General features: G+C 41.4%; 7 non-coding genes across 7 annotated transcripts; 3 read left to right on the top strand and 4 right to left on the bottom strand.

The window, feature by feature from the left end:
* Positions 1–586: 586 nt before the first annotated feature.
* On the bottom strand, positions 587–668 carry trnas-gcu (transfer RNA serine (anticodon GCU)). Its single transcript has one exon. It is a non-coding gene; the product is annotated as a tRNA-Ser (tRNA).
* A 746-nt stretch (positions 669–1,414) lies between these two features.
* On the top strand, positions 1,415–1,555 carry LOC143741625 (U4 spliceosomal RNA). The gene has a single exon (XR_013205177.1). It is a non-coding gene; the product is annotated as a U4 spliceosomal RNA (small nuclear RNA).
* A 663-nt stretch (positions 1,556–2,218) lies between these two features.
* On the bottom strand, positions 2,219–2,300 carry trnas-gcu (transfer RNA serine (anticodon GCU)). Its single transcript has one exon. It is a non-coding gene; the product is annotated as a tRNA-Ser (tRNA).
* A 956-nt stretch (positions 2,301–3,256) lies between these two features.
* LOC143741708 (U4 spliceosomal RNA) lies at positions 3,257–3,397 on the top strand. The gene has a single exon (XR_013205200.1). It is a non-coding gene; the product is annotated as a U4 spliceosomal RNA (small nuclear RNA).
* A 671-nt stretch (positions 3,398–4,068) lies between these two features.
* trnas-gcu (transfer RNA serine (anticodon GCU)) lies at positions 4,069–4,150 on the bottom strand. Its single transcript has one exon. It is a non-coding gene; the product is annotated as a tRNA-Ser (tRNA).
* A 747-nt stretch (positions 4,151–4,897) lies between these two features.
* Positions 4,898–5,038, top strand: LOC143741930 (U4 spliceosomal RNA). Its single transcript, XR_013205281.1, has one exon. It is a non-coding gene; the product is annotated as a U4 spliceosomal RNA (small nuclear RNA).
* Positions 5,039–12,114: 7,076 nt separating this feature from the next.
* Positions 12,115–12,196, bottom strand: trnas-gcu (transfer RNA serine (anticodon GCU)). Its single transcript has one exon. It is a non-coding gene; the product is annotated as a tRNA-Ser (tRNA).
* Positions 12,197–13,473: the final 1,277 nt, after the last annotated feature.

Consider the following 13,473-nt stretch of genomic DNA (forward strand, 5'->3'; position numbering starts at 1 on the left):
AACTGGCCAAAACTGACCGTCCCTAAGGTCAGAGGTCTTGTCCCATATGTTCCTGAAAAGTCACGCACAAGCACGTACACACATATACGTTTATACATTGAATAGGTTCTTTCTCTTATGATACCTGTTTGGGATCAATGACTATTAAAATTTCCATAACAGCTCCCTGTGAAACTAAACACCAAAGATGGGACTCAAACCCATGCGCACAGAGCACAAAGGATTAGCAGTCCATCGCCTTAACCACGCAGCAACTCGCCTGCATGTAGAGTTTTTCTGCATCTATCTTTAGTATGATGACGTTGTAGTTGGGAGCAAAAAGCTTTGCCAGGCACACTTGGCTTTCTTGAACACTAAAGACATCAAACGACGAGGATGGGTTTCAAACAAACGTGTGCAGAGCACAATGGATTAGCAGTCCATCACCTTAACCACTCGGCCACCTCGTCACTCGCCTGCACAACTGCCCGAAGCTGGTGTGTTTCTGCAGCTATTTTAATGATGATGTCGTTAAAGTCGGCAGCAATGTCCTTTGAACGGCTTTTCCATGCGCACTTTGCTCTCTCGAAACACTAAAGACAACAAACGACGAGGATGGGATTCGAACCCACACGTGCAGAGCACAATGGATTAGCAGTCCATCGCCTTAACCACTCGGCCACCTCGTCACTCACCTGCTCATCTGCCCGAAGCTGGGCTGTGGTGTGTTTCTGCAGCTATTTTAAGGATGATGTCGTTAAAGTCGGCAGCAATGTCATTTGAACAGCTTTTCCATGCGAACTTGGCTCTCTCGAAACACTAAAGACATCAAACGTCGTGGATGGGATTCGAACCCACGCGTGCAGAGCACAATGGATTAGCAGTCCATCGCCTTAACCATTCGGCCACCTCGTGACTCAGCTACATGTCTTTAGGAGGAAGGTTGGGAAACTCACAACTGTGTTGATAGAGGGAGATGTGCATATGTTTCTTTTGTGTGCTGCTTCTGCTTTGTTGGTAAGAACCTAGAGAGAACGCCTGGGTCAAGAAAATGGCAGCATAGCTTACATTGGACCTCTCTCAGAATATGTTTGCAGTGTCCTTGCACTCTTCATTATCCTACCCAAACTGGTAGGGGGCTCATCGAATCGATCCCAAACTCAAACATGTTCTTGGAGATTGAGGGCTATAACTCTGGCCCTTTGTAACCAGGATAGCCATAAGTATCTCCCATCAAAAGTACAGCACATTTTGTTCTTTGAGCTAAGAGAGAACAATTAATAAACCTCTATGTGCATTTCACTCACCTGTTTCATAGACACACCATGCAGCCGGCCGTTCCAAAAGGCTGATTACATGGCAGTTTAAAACGTGATACCACCCTGTCGTTCCATGTCCAGATAAAAGCACAGGAGATGTCGCTACCTTGTTTGGCATTCTTTCGCAGAGGCAATATCATAGTCTATGAGGCTCATCCGAGACGTGATCTTTGCTGGTTGAAAACTTTTCCCAATACCCCGCTGGGATGACTTGAAATACAGTCAGCCTTGGCAATTTTTGACAGTCTCTTGAGAGGCTTCATGACTTGTTGTAAAAGGGAATTTTTCTTTTGCTTTTTTTACATTCTGTTATCGCTGTGGTGTCGAAAGCATAAGCTTGAAGGTGGCTTGTTTAACCAGGATTTGGACCTCCCTTGAACGTGTTTTTGTATTTAAAATGATTATATCCATTAACCAGGGGGCTATTATAACTGAAAAACAGCTATAATTAAAAGCTTGCCATGAGCTGCACCCCTGCGGTTGACCTGTCCTCTAGGCTCCCTGTGAAACTAAACACCAAAGATGGGACTCAAACCCATGCGCAAAGAGCACAAAGGATTAGCAGTCCATCGCCTTAACCACGCAGCAACTCGCCTGCACGTAGAGTTTTTCTGCATCTATCTTTAGTATGATGACGTTGTAGTTGGAAGCAAAAAGCTTTGCCAGGCACACTTGGCTTTCTTGAACACTAAAGACATCAAACGACGAGGATGGGTTTCGAACCCACGTGTGCAGAGCACAAAGGATTAGCAGTCCATCACCTTAACCACTCGGCCACCTCGTCACTCGCCTGCACAACTGCCCGAAGCTGGTGTGTTTCTGCAGCTATTTTAATGATGATGTCGTTAAAGTCGGCAGCAATGTACTTTGAACGGCTTTTCCATGCGCACTTGGCTCTCTCAAACACTAAAGACAACAAACGACGAGGATGGGATTCGAACCCACGCGTGCAGAGCACAATGGATTAGCAGTCCATCGCCTTAACCACTCGGCCAACTCGTCACTCACCTGCTCATCTGCCCGAATCTGGGCTGTGGTGTGTTTCTGCAGCTATTTTAAGGATGATGTCGTTAAAGTCGGCAGCAATGTCAATTTGAACAGCTTTTCCATGCGCACTTGGCTCTCTCGAAACACTAAAGACATCAAACGACTTGCATGGGATTCGAACCCACGCGTGCAGAGCACAATGGATTAGCAGTCCATCGCCTTGACCACTCGGCCACCTCGTCACTCGCCTGCACAACTGCCCGAAGCTAGTGTGTTTCTGCAGCTATTTTAATGATGATGTCGTTAAAGTCGGCAGCAATGTACTTTGAACGGCTTTTCCATGCGCACTTTGCTCTCTCGAAACACTAAAGACAACAACCGCCTATGATGGGATTCGAACACACGCATGAAGAGCACAATGGATTAGCAGTCCATCGCCTTAACCATTCGGCCACCTCGTCACACAACTGCACATCTTTAGGAGGAACTCACAACTATGTTGATAGAGGGAGATGTGCATATGTTTCTTTTGTGTGCTGCTTCTGCTTTGTTGGTAAGAACCTAGAGAGAACGCCTGGGTCAAGAAAATGGCAGCATAGCTTACATTGGACCTCTCTCAGAATATGTTTGCAGTGTCCTTGCACTCTTCATTATCCTACCCAAACTGGTAGGGGGCTCATCGAATCGATCCCAAACTCAAACATGTTCTTGGAGATTGAGGGTTATAACTCTGGCCCTTTGTAACCAGGATAGCCATAAGTATCTCGCATCAAAAGTACCGCACATTTTGTTCTTTGAGCTAAGAGAGAACAATTAATAAACCTCTATGTGCATTTCACTCACCTGTTTCATAGACACACCATGCAGTCGGCCGTTCCAAAAGACTGATTACATGGCAGTTTAAAACGTGATACCACCCTGTCGTTCCATATCCAGATAAAAGCACAGGAGATGTCGCTACCTTGTCTGGCATTCTTTCGCAGAGGCAATATCATAGTCTATGAGGCTCATCCGAGACGTGATCTTTGCTGGTTGAAAACTTTACCCAATACCCCGCTGGGATGACTTGAAATACAGTCAGCCTTGGCAATTTTTGATAGTCTCTTGAGAGGCTTCATGACTTGTTGTAAAAGGGAATTTTACTTTTGCTTTTTTTACATTCTGTTTTCGCTGTGGTGTCGAAAGCATAAGCTTGAAGGTGGCTGGTTTAGCCAGGATTTTGACCTCCTTTGAACGTGTTTTTGTATTTAAAATGATTATATCCATTAACCAGGGGGCTATTATAACAGAAATACAGCTATAATTAAAAGCTTGCCATGAGCTGCACCCCTGCGGTTGACCTGTCCTCTAGGCTCCCTGTGAAACTAAACACCAAAGATGGGACTCAAACCCATGCGCACAGAGGACAAAGGATTAGCAGTCCATCGCCTTAACCACGTAGCAACTCGCCTGCACGTAGAGTTTTTCTGCATCTATCTTTAGTATGATGACGTTGTAGTTGGAAGCAAAGAGCTTTGCCAGGCACACTTGGCTTTCTTGAACACTAAAGACATCAAACGACATGGATGGGATTCGAACAAACTCGTGCAGAGCACAATGGATTAGCAGTCCATCGCCTTTACCACTCTGCCACCTCGTCACTCACCTGCTCATCTGGCCGAAGCTGGGCTGTGGTGTGTTTCTGCAGCTATTTTAAGGATGACGTCGTTAAAGTCGGCAGCATTGTCATTTGAACGGCTTTTCCATGCGCACTTGGCTCTCTCGAAACACTAAAGACATCAAACGACGAGGATGGGATTCGAACCCACGCGTGCAGAGCACAATAGATTAGCAGTCCATCGCCTTAACCACTCGGCCACCTCGTCACTACACCTGCACATCTGCCCGAAGCTGGGCTGTGGTGTGTTTCTGCAGCTATTTTAAGGATGATGTCGTTAAAGTCGGCAGCAATGTCATTTGAACGGCTTTTCCATGCGCACTTGGCTCTCTCGAAACACTAAAGACATCAAACGTCGTGGATGGGATTCAAACCCACGCGTGCAGAGCACAATGGATTAGCAGTCCATCGCCTTAACCATTCGGCCACCTCGTCACTCAGCTACACGTCTTTAGGAGGAAGGTTGGGAAACTCACAACTGTGTTGATAGAGGGAGATGTGCATATGTTTCTTTTGTGTGCTGCTTCTGCTTTGTTTGTAAAAACCTAGAGAGAACGCCTGGGTCAAGAAAATGGCAGCATAGCTTACATTGGACCTCTCTCAGAATATGTTTGCAGTGTCCTTGCACTCTTCATTATCCTACCCAAACTGGTAGGGGGCTCATCGAATCGATCCCAAACTCAAACATGTTCTTGGAGATTGAGGGTTATAACTCTGGCCCTTTGTAACCAGGATAGCCATAAGTATCTCCCATCAAAAGTACCGCACATTTTGTTCTTTGAGCTAAGAGAGAACAATTAATAAACCTCTATGTGCATTTCACTCACCTGTTTCATAGACACACCATGCAGCCGGCCGTTCCAAAAGGCTGATTACATGGCAGTTTAAAACGTGATACCACCCTGTCGTTCCATGTCCAGATAAAAGCACAGGAGACGTCGCTAGCTTGTCTGGCATTCTTTCGCAGAGGCAATATCATAGTCTATGAGGCTCATCCGAGACGAGATCTTTGCTGGTTGAAAACTTTACCCAATACCCCGCTGGGATGACTTGAAATACAGTCAGCCTTGGCAATTTTTGATAGTCTCTTGAGAGGCTTCATGACTTGTTGTAAAAGGGAATTTTACTTTTGCTTTTTTTACATTCTGTTTTCGCTGTGGTGTCGAAAGCATAAGCTTGAAGGTGGCTGGTTTAGCCAGGATTTGGACCTCCTTTGAACGTGTTTTTGTATTTAAAATGATTATATCCATTAACCAGGGGGCTATTATAACTGAAATACAGCTATAATTAAAAGCTTGCCATGAGCTGCACCCCTGCGGTTGACCTGTCCTCTAGGCTCCCTGTGAAACTAAACACCAAAGATGGGACTCAAACCCATGCGCACAGAGTACAAAGGATTAGCAGTCCATCGCCTTAACCACGTAGCAACTCGCCTGCACGTAGAGTTTTTCTGCATCTATCTTTAGTATGATGACGTTGTAGTTGGAAGCAAAGAGCTTTGCCAGGCACACTTGGCTTTCTTGAACACTAAAGACATCAAACGACATGGATGGGATTCGAACAAAATCGTGCAGAGCACAATGGATTAGCAGTCCATCGCCTTAACCACTCTGCCACCTCGTCATTCACCTGCTCATCTGGCCGAAGCTGGGGTGTGGTGTGTTTCTGCAGCTATTTTAATGATGATGTCGTTAAAGTCGGCAGCAATGTCATTTGAACGGCTTTTCCATGTGCACTTGGCTCTCTCGAAACACTAAAGACATCAAACGACGAGGATGGGATTCGAACCCACACGTAAAGAGTGTAGAAGATTTTATTATTTAGAAAACAAGTAATTTTGCTATATATTTGGACACAATTATTTCTTCTGTCTGTGACTTTTTGATTTCATCTGTGTATGTGAAAGACCTTGAATGGAATGTTGTTTGCTGCAGAAAATTCTATTCTGAGAAGTCACATGGTAAAAGCCCTTTACCCAAAACTATCTATAGGGTGTGTTACCTTCTTTGGAAGAAGATGTATGTATATAACTCTGAACCAAAATATACTCGGGAGCGCACTGGAAGGCCAGAGGGCCAGTGGGCCGCAGGGCCAGATTGTTAGAGTGTCGTTCTATGGAACGGAATGGCATTTGAAAATAAAGTCTAATTATTTCTGGCATCAAAGATCTCTGCGAAGTTATTTTTCAGAAAGATTGAAAACCACAACATTTGGCGCCCAACGTGGGGCTTGGGTTTTGAAGCAGAAGGAACCACGAAAGGCGACTCTGGTGACCGACACAGACAACAGTGGCCACTGTACTTTGAGGTGAACAGATTTTTGCTTTTGAAAAAGGTATGTGTTGTCACCAGTGAGCCAGAGTGGTAAGACCCTTTAAAATGCTTCTCCAAGTTTAAAGAACTATAAAATTGATAAGAGGATCTTTGATTCTAGAAATAATTGTCTATTGTTGTTGACGATATCAAGTACTGTGTTAAAGCGGGGTGGAGCTCCCGTTAGTGTTTGCCTGTGTTTATATAATCTGATGCAGATTGTATGAATATTGGTAGGATGCTGATGTGCCGCTAAAGGTTTTGTCGTATGTACGTAAGAATTTGTTTACTGTTAAAGGATATCAGTTATTGTTTTTCTTGTCAAGAGGGCCTTGAGGATGACAAGTGTACTGATAGAGGTTATCAGTTTTTTATAGATTTAAGTATACTGGTATAGAATATCAGGTTTCTGTGTTTCCTATTAAGAGGGCCTTGACGGATAATGGGATAGCATGTACACAGATGAAGTTTAGTATTAGTTTTCTGTGTTTCTTATTAAGAGGGCCTCGACGGATAATAAGATAGCATGTACACAGAGGATTATAAGTACTGATAAGATATCAGTGTTGATCTGTGTTTACTTGTAAGTGGGCCTGGACGGATACAAGTATAGCATGCGTACAGATCAAGTTTAACTTCCGGTTACCGTTTTGTTAAAGATTTAGCAAAAGTCTGCTCGGGGAAGTTATGTTTGGCTTAACAGTTACCGCCTCGACTAGCGAGGGACTGCTCGGGTTAAGTTAAATCCTATGGAATAGGGGAATTAGAAGTTTAGCTTATGGTTACCGCATTGTTATAGGAATGACAATGGACTGCTCGGGTACGCTAAATTGAATCGCAGAGGTCTGTGATAGTTTAAAGTTATTCAGTGAAGTGTTGTTTGTAAAAACAGTGAGAAACACTGTGAGTAGAATACAGCTCTGTGTGTGTATGTAGGATCCTGTCCTGTGTGTCTGCTTGACTGTGACTGTGGTTAAAAATAGGTGACAAGGAATGTGTGAATGTGCTTGAGAGACAAGTAATGTATAAATGAGTATTAAAAGTAAAGGAAATAGTAAAAGAAAACAATTGTTTCAAGATATTAGTCTTGCAGATTATTGTAGTATAAATAAGTTAAAGTATAAAATATATATTAATAAATGGACTGATATATATTAATGGATAAATAAATAAGAATGCACGTGCTTAATATATTATATCTTATATCTGAAGACGTCTAAAATTTGTATCTCATTATCCCTGAAGACAAAGTGAGAAAAATGATTCCATTGTAGATAATTAAGTTTGTGCTAAGAAAAAATAACTTGTGCAGTGTGCTAAAAGTGAACAAGATTGGGTGACCAAGTTTCAACAGTCATAAATAATTTACAGCAATCTTAGAATTGTAGTAAATGGGAATTGTTGGGAATGGGTGAGGAAAAGTTTATTCACCATGTTAGATTATTTTGAGCACAGCATGCAAATACAGAAGAAAGATTGAAGGCTGATTTTGTGATAGGGAAAATTATTTAATTGTATTATTATTCTCAGAAAATCAAAAGTTAGATTATTGCTGATATTGCAATGAAGAAATAGCTTGCTTTTTCCTGCAACGAAGAACTTGCTTTACTAAAAACAGAATGGGAGAACTGCTGTTGTCAACCAGTGATTTTTATATAGTATAAAAGAACTAGGAAAAAGATGGTTAAAGAATAGAATTTAGATAAAGAGCTAATAGCTCAGGAACAAATATTTATAAAGATTAATTTGATCTATGCAGCTCTCTGAGTGTTCAAGTTTCAGATGGCTTCAGTGTCGAATGGAAGAGGTGAAAGGTCAAAGACGACTGCAGAGAGAAGAAGAAGAGTGGGTGAGGGGCTTTCAGTTCCCCTTCTGAAGATGACCACTCTCTGGAAAACTCAGCATGGAGAAAGACTGATTTAATGCTGGAAAAGGTGAAACGTTCACTATTTCACTGGAGACTTTTTCCTGAGGACAAGAGGAAAATCCTGAGATGCAAAGCTGAGGCAAAATCTATCAAAAGCCCAAACTCAGCAGTGGCAGAGAAAAAACAGAGCCAATATTCCAGTTTACACCAAGCCTTGAGTGACAGCTAGGCTGACGACACATGCAGAGCGACAGCCATGAAGCTTCAACAGACTGTTAATCTAAAAACAGAAGAACTGACTGAAACCCTTCCCTAACGAGCAACACAGGTTTGGCTACTCCGATTATCACTCTAAAGACTGCTTCAAATTTAGTTATTATATTAACTTTATTCATTCTGATTATTCACTGGTCTCATAAGCAATTCTTTATATTCTCTGCTGAACTAACACTCTCTGCTTTTTCAGTATAGGTTCAAGTCCAGCCCTATAAAAAAGAAAGAAAATACACTGAAAGAGAGAAGTGGGTGCTCAACTCACCAAATAGTTCAAACTGAGGCTGGATTTGGTATAGTGAGGGCTATTACATTAAACAACTATAGGGCTTAAAAGCATGAGAAAAATTATTCTGTAGCAAAGAAAAAGATAGACACAAAATGTCAAATAATAATTATTATTGTTGGCTAAACAATGATACTGGTCACTCCATTTTGTTTTGGTAAGTTTTTAGAGATATAGATTGGAGAAAAAATTACTCCAAAAGTCCAAAATTATGAAATCGCAAAAAATGCTGTCAGAACTGGGATAATGAGATGGAAATGTTGTTGGCCATGGATCCAAGATTATGCAGAGATCTCCAATTTCTTAAAGCAGCTCATGAGCAAAAAACAAAAAAGAATAGGAAAAATCAGAAAAACAAATGACAAAATGTATTTGAAAAATTACAATGGCAGGCTTATTATTCTAAAATACTTAGTCTATTAGAATTTGTAAAAATAAAAAAATAAAAGGATTACAACAACGGTGTTAAACTAAACCTTATGATCATTGACACTTCTCAGTAGTGTTTGACATAGCTGTGTTGACCTGATCAGACCTTATGGCTAAAATTATAGGATGCCACATTTAGAGCACAACCTGTAAGAATGTATGCTGGCCAGTGTGTGCGTGTGTGAGAGAGACTGAGTGTGAATGGAGTGAGAGATGGTGTATGAAGAAACACTAAGGCAAATCAATTATTTTGCCTAATACAGCTGTATTTAAAATTTAACATGTGGGCCCACAGGGCAAATTCTGCCCAATAAAATAATGACCATGGATGCATTTGGTTAAATTTCCTGGTCAGGAACTGAAGTAACAATATGAAAAAACAAAGAATGAAAAGAGAAAAATAAAAATATAAAAACAGGCCATATTTGCGCAGCGCTTAACATATCTGACATTCTTTGCAGCATAACATATCTGCCTTTCTTTTCAGCATATCATGATGGAGCTGATCTTTGTCAAAAGTATGAAATATTGTCTTGTAACTTTTGTATTGTAACAAAGTGGGTTGAGTATTGTCCAAGATGCCTAATAAATAGTGGGTTAATAGTGGAACTCAAGACAAAGAGATAACTGAGTTGAATTGACTAATTATAAGAGTACATTGAAATTTATTGTGAGAAAAATGCAAAAAGTTGCAAATAATGATCAAAAGTCAAATTTATGAAAAACAAATAGGAATATATGGATTAAAGCACTGCTGTTAATGAAAGCAGAAAGGACACCACTCAGCCCACATGACCTTTCTACAGGTAACATCGAGAAGGACAATGGGACAGATGAGCAGATGATTGAAATCACATGTTGTTTTCACTAACAAAAATAATTAAGCTTTAATTTACAGATAGCAGCAGCTCAATTCCAGGAAGGATTCTGGAACAAGTCTAAAAAAAAGAACCAGTAACTATGCTTTGTAATTTCAGAGGAAGTGATCAACAGAGTGACATTTGAGTTCATGCCTCTCAACTTAAAATAAACCAACTGACTTCAGCAACCCCCCCCCCCCCCCCCCCTTAGTAAGGTAAGGAAAAATTTAAATGAACATAAAATTAAAGGCATTTTAAATTAAAAAGCATTTTTGCAAAGTTTTGTGAAATTTGTGCAAAAACAAAGTTAAGAAAAGAACAGCGACAAAAATAGGCCATATGTCAGTATACCAGAAGAACTATTATATCAGTATACTATGTGGACATGATATAGATGGGTAAAAGCAATGAAATCAGCAGAGGAGGGGCAGGAACAGAAATTAAATCTCTAACAGAGAAGTAATCCTTAGATTGGAAGTCTATCAGAAATAACGTCAGATTATATGTCAACTAAACAGAAGTATTGAAGATTAAAAATAAGTTGCATACGAACACAAGGAAGTTTTAATAATAATTAAGTTATAATGCTAATGGTTTAAATGGTTGATAGACAAACTTTTAGATTGTTAGATATAAAGAAAAAGAAATGTACATATAAGGAATATGTAAGAGTGCAAAAAGTTGTTCTCTAGAGTTATTTTTCTAATTGTCTAATGAGTTTAATGAATGACTTTTATGAGATAAATGTAACATTGCTCTGAAGCTTTCTTTGTTAGAGTAAGTATGATGTCGTTAAAGTCGGCAGCAATATTATTTGAACGGCTTTTCCATGCGCACTTGGCTCTCTCGAATGACTAAAGACAACAAACGACGAGGATAGGATTTGAACCCACGCTTGCAGATCACAATGGATTAGCAGTCCATCACCTTATCCAATCGGCCACCTCATCACTCGCCTGCACAATTGCCCGAAGCTGGGCTGTGGTGTGTTTCTGCAGCTATTTTAAGGATGATGTCGTTAAAGTCGGCAGCAATGTCATTTGAACGGCTTTTCCATGCGCACTTGGCTCTCTCGAAACACTAAAGACATCAAACGACGAGGATGGGATTTGAACCCACACGTAAAGAGTGTAGAAGATTTTATTATTTAGAAAACAAGTAATTTTGCTATATATTTGGACACAATTATTTCTTCTGTCTGTGACTTTGGATTTCATCTGTGTATGTGAAAGACCTTGAATGGAATGTTGTTTGCTGCAGAAAATTCTATTCTGAGAAGTCACATGGTAAAAGACCTTTACCCAAAACTATCTATAGGGTGTGTTACCTTCTTTGGAAGAAGATGTGTGTATATAACTCTGAACCAAAATATACTCGGGAGCGCACTGGAAGGCCAGAGGGCCTATGGGCCGCAGGGCCAGATTGTTAGAGTGTCGTTCTATGGAACGGAACGGCATTCGAAAATAAAGTCTAATTATTTCTGGCATCAAAGATCTCTGCAAAGTTATTTTTCAGAAATATTGAAAACCACAACAAGAGCACAATCGAATAGCAGTCCATCGCTTTAACCACTCGGCCACCTCGTCACTCGCCTGCACAACTGCCCGAAGCTGGGCTGTGGTTTGTTTCTGCAGCTATTTTAATGGTGATGTCGTTAAAGTCGGCAGCAATGTACTTTGACCGGCTTTTCCATGCACACTTGGCTGTCTCGAAACACTAAAGACAACCAACGTTGAGGATGGGATCCGAACCCATGCGTGCCGAGCACAATGGATTAGGAGTCCATCACCTTAACCACGCAGCCACTCGCCTGCACGTGGAGTTTTTCTGCATCTATCTTTAGTATGGTGAGGTTGTAGTTGGAAGCAAAGAGCTTTGCCAGGCACACTTGGCTTTCTTGAACACTAAAGACATCAAACGACAAGGATGGGATTCAAACAAACGCGTGCAGAGCACAATGGATTAGCAGTCCATCGCCTTAACCACTCGGCCACCTCGTCACTACGCCTGCTCATCTGCCCGAAGCTGGGCTGTGGTGTGTTTCTGCAGCTATTTTAATGATGATGTCGTTAAAGTCGGCAGCAATGTCATTTGAACGGCTTTTCCATGCGCACTTGGCTCTCTCGAAACACTAAAGACATCAAACGACGAGGATGGGATTCAAACCCACGCGTGCAGAGCACAATGGATTAGCAGTCCATGGCCTTAACCACTCGGCCACCTCGTCACTACGCCTGCCCATCTGCCCGAAGCTGGGGTGTGGTGTGTTTCTGCAGCTATTTTAAGGATGATGTCGTTAAAGTCGGCAGCAATGTACTTTGAACGGCTTTTCCATGCGCACTTGGCTCTCTCGAAACACTAAAGACAACAAACGAAGACGATGGGATTCGAACACACCCATAAAGAGCACAATGGATTAGCAGTCCTTCGCCTTAACCATTCGGCCACCTCGTCACTCACCCACACACGTCTTTAGGAGGAAGGTTGGGAAACTCACAACTGTGTTGATAGAGGGAAATATGCTTATGTTTCTTTTGTGTGCTGCTTCTGCTTTGTTGGTAAGAACCTAGAGAGAACGCCTGGGTCAAGAAAATGGCAGCATAGCTTACATTGGACCTTTCTCAGAATATGTTTGCAGTGTCCTTGCACTCTTCATTATCCTACCCAAACTGGTAGGGGGCTCGTCGAATCGATCCCAAACTCAAAAATGTTCTTGGAGATTGAGGGTTATAACTCTGCCCCTTTGCTACCAGGATACCCATAAGCATCTCCCATCAAAATTATGACACACATTTTGTTCTTTGAGCTAAGAGAGAACAATTAATAAACCTCTAACATGACGTCTCTGAATGGTTGGTTATTATATTGTCACTTTGATTTATCTTTGTGTACTGGCAGGGTAGAGTAACTTAGTGAGATGTACGAACGCTATGTGTTTACTGATGTAAGTTATACGTACTCAGTTTGTAATAACACAATAACCATAACACGTTGTTCATTATAAACGTGGGATTATGGATTATATTGAGAACGTCGTACATAGAAAACATGACGTATGTACCCTGAGTGTAAACCTTAGCCGCATTCATCGTGAAGCGATTTGCAAAGATTAATATAAAGGTTAATACAATTTTACACTTACTTTTTCTGGAGGTTCAGCAGGGAGACCTGAATAGTTGGTAACGATTATTTTTTCAGGAGCAGCTTCTTATCAAAATCAGCTTTATAAGTTACTTCCTTCGTTAATAAAGCAGTCTGGTGAGAAAAGATTTGCGAATCGCGCAAACATGAAAGCATTGACGTTGCTCGTAGGGAATATTCCCTTCGAAAACAAAACTCAGCCACTGTGTCTTCAGCAGTTCGGATTTAGGAACATTAAAATTACTGCTGTGTTCGTTATTACACCCAAGAACAGAACACCACTGACAGCTCGCTCAGGGCAGGGATCGGTTGAAATGCTGCTGTCAATCAACAATCGTGGGAGGGGCGTCCGATTTAGTGACG

The sequence above is a fragment of the Siphateles boraxobius genome, unplaced genomic scaffold (genome assembly GCF_051911475.1).
Source record: "Siphateles boraxobius isolate OS27281-9 unplaced genomic scaffold, OSU_SipBor_1 1, whole genome shotgun sequence".
Classification (NCBI taxonomy): domain Eukaryota; kingdom Metazoa; phylum Chordata; class Actinopteri; order Cypriniformes; family Leuciscidae; genus Siphateles; species Siphateles boraxobius.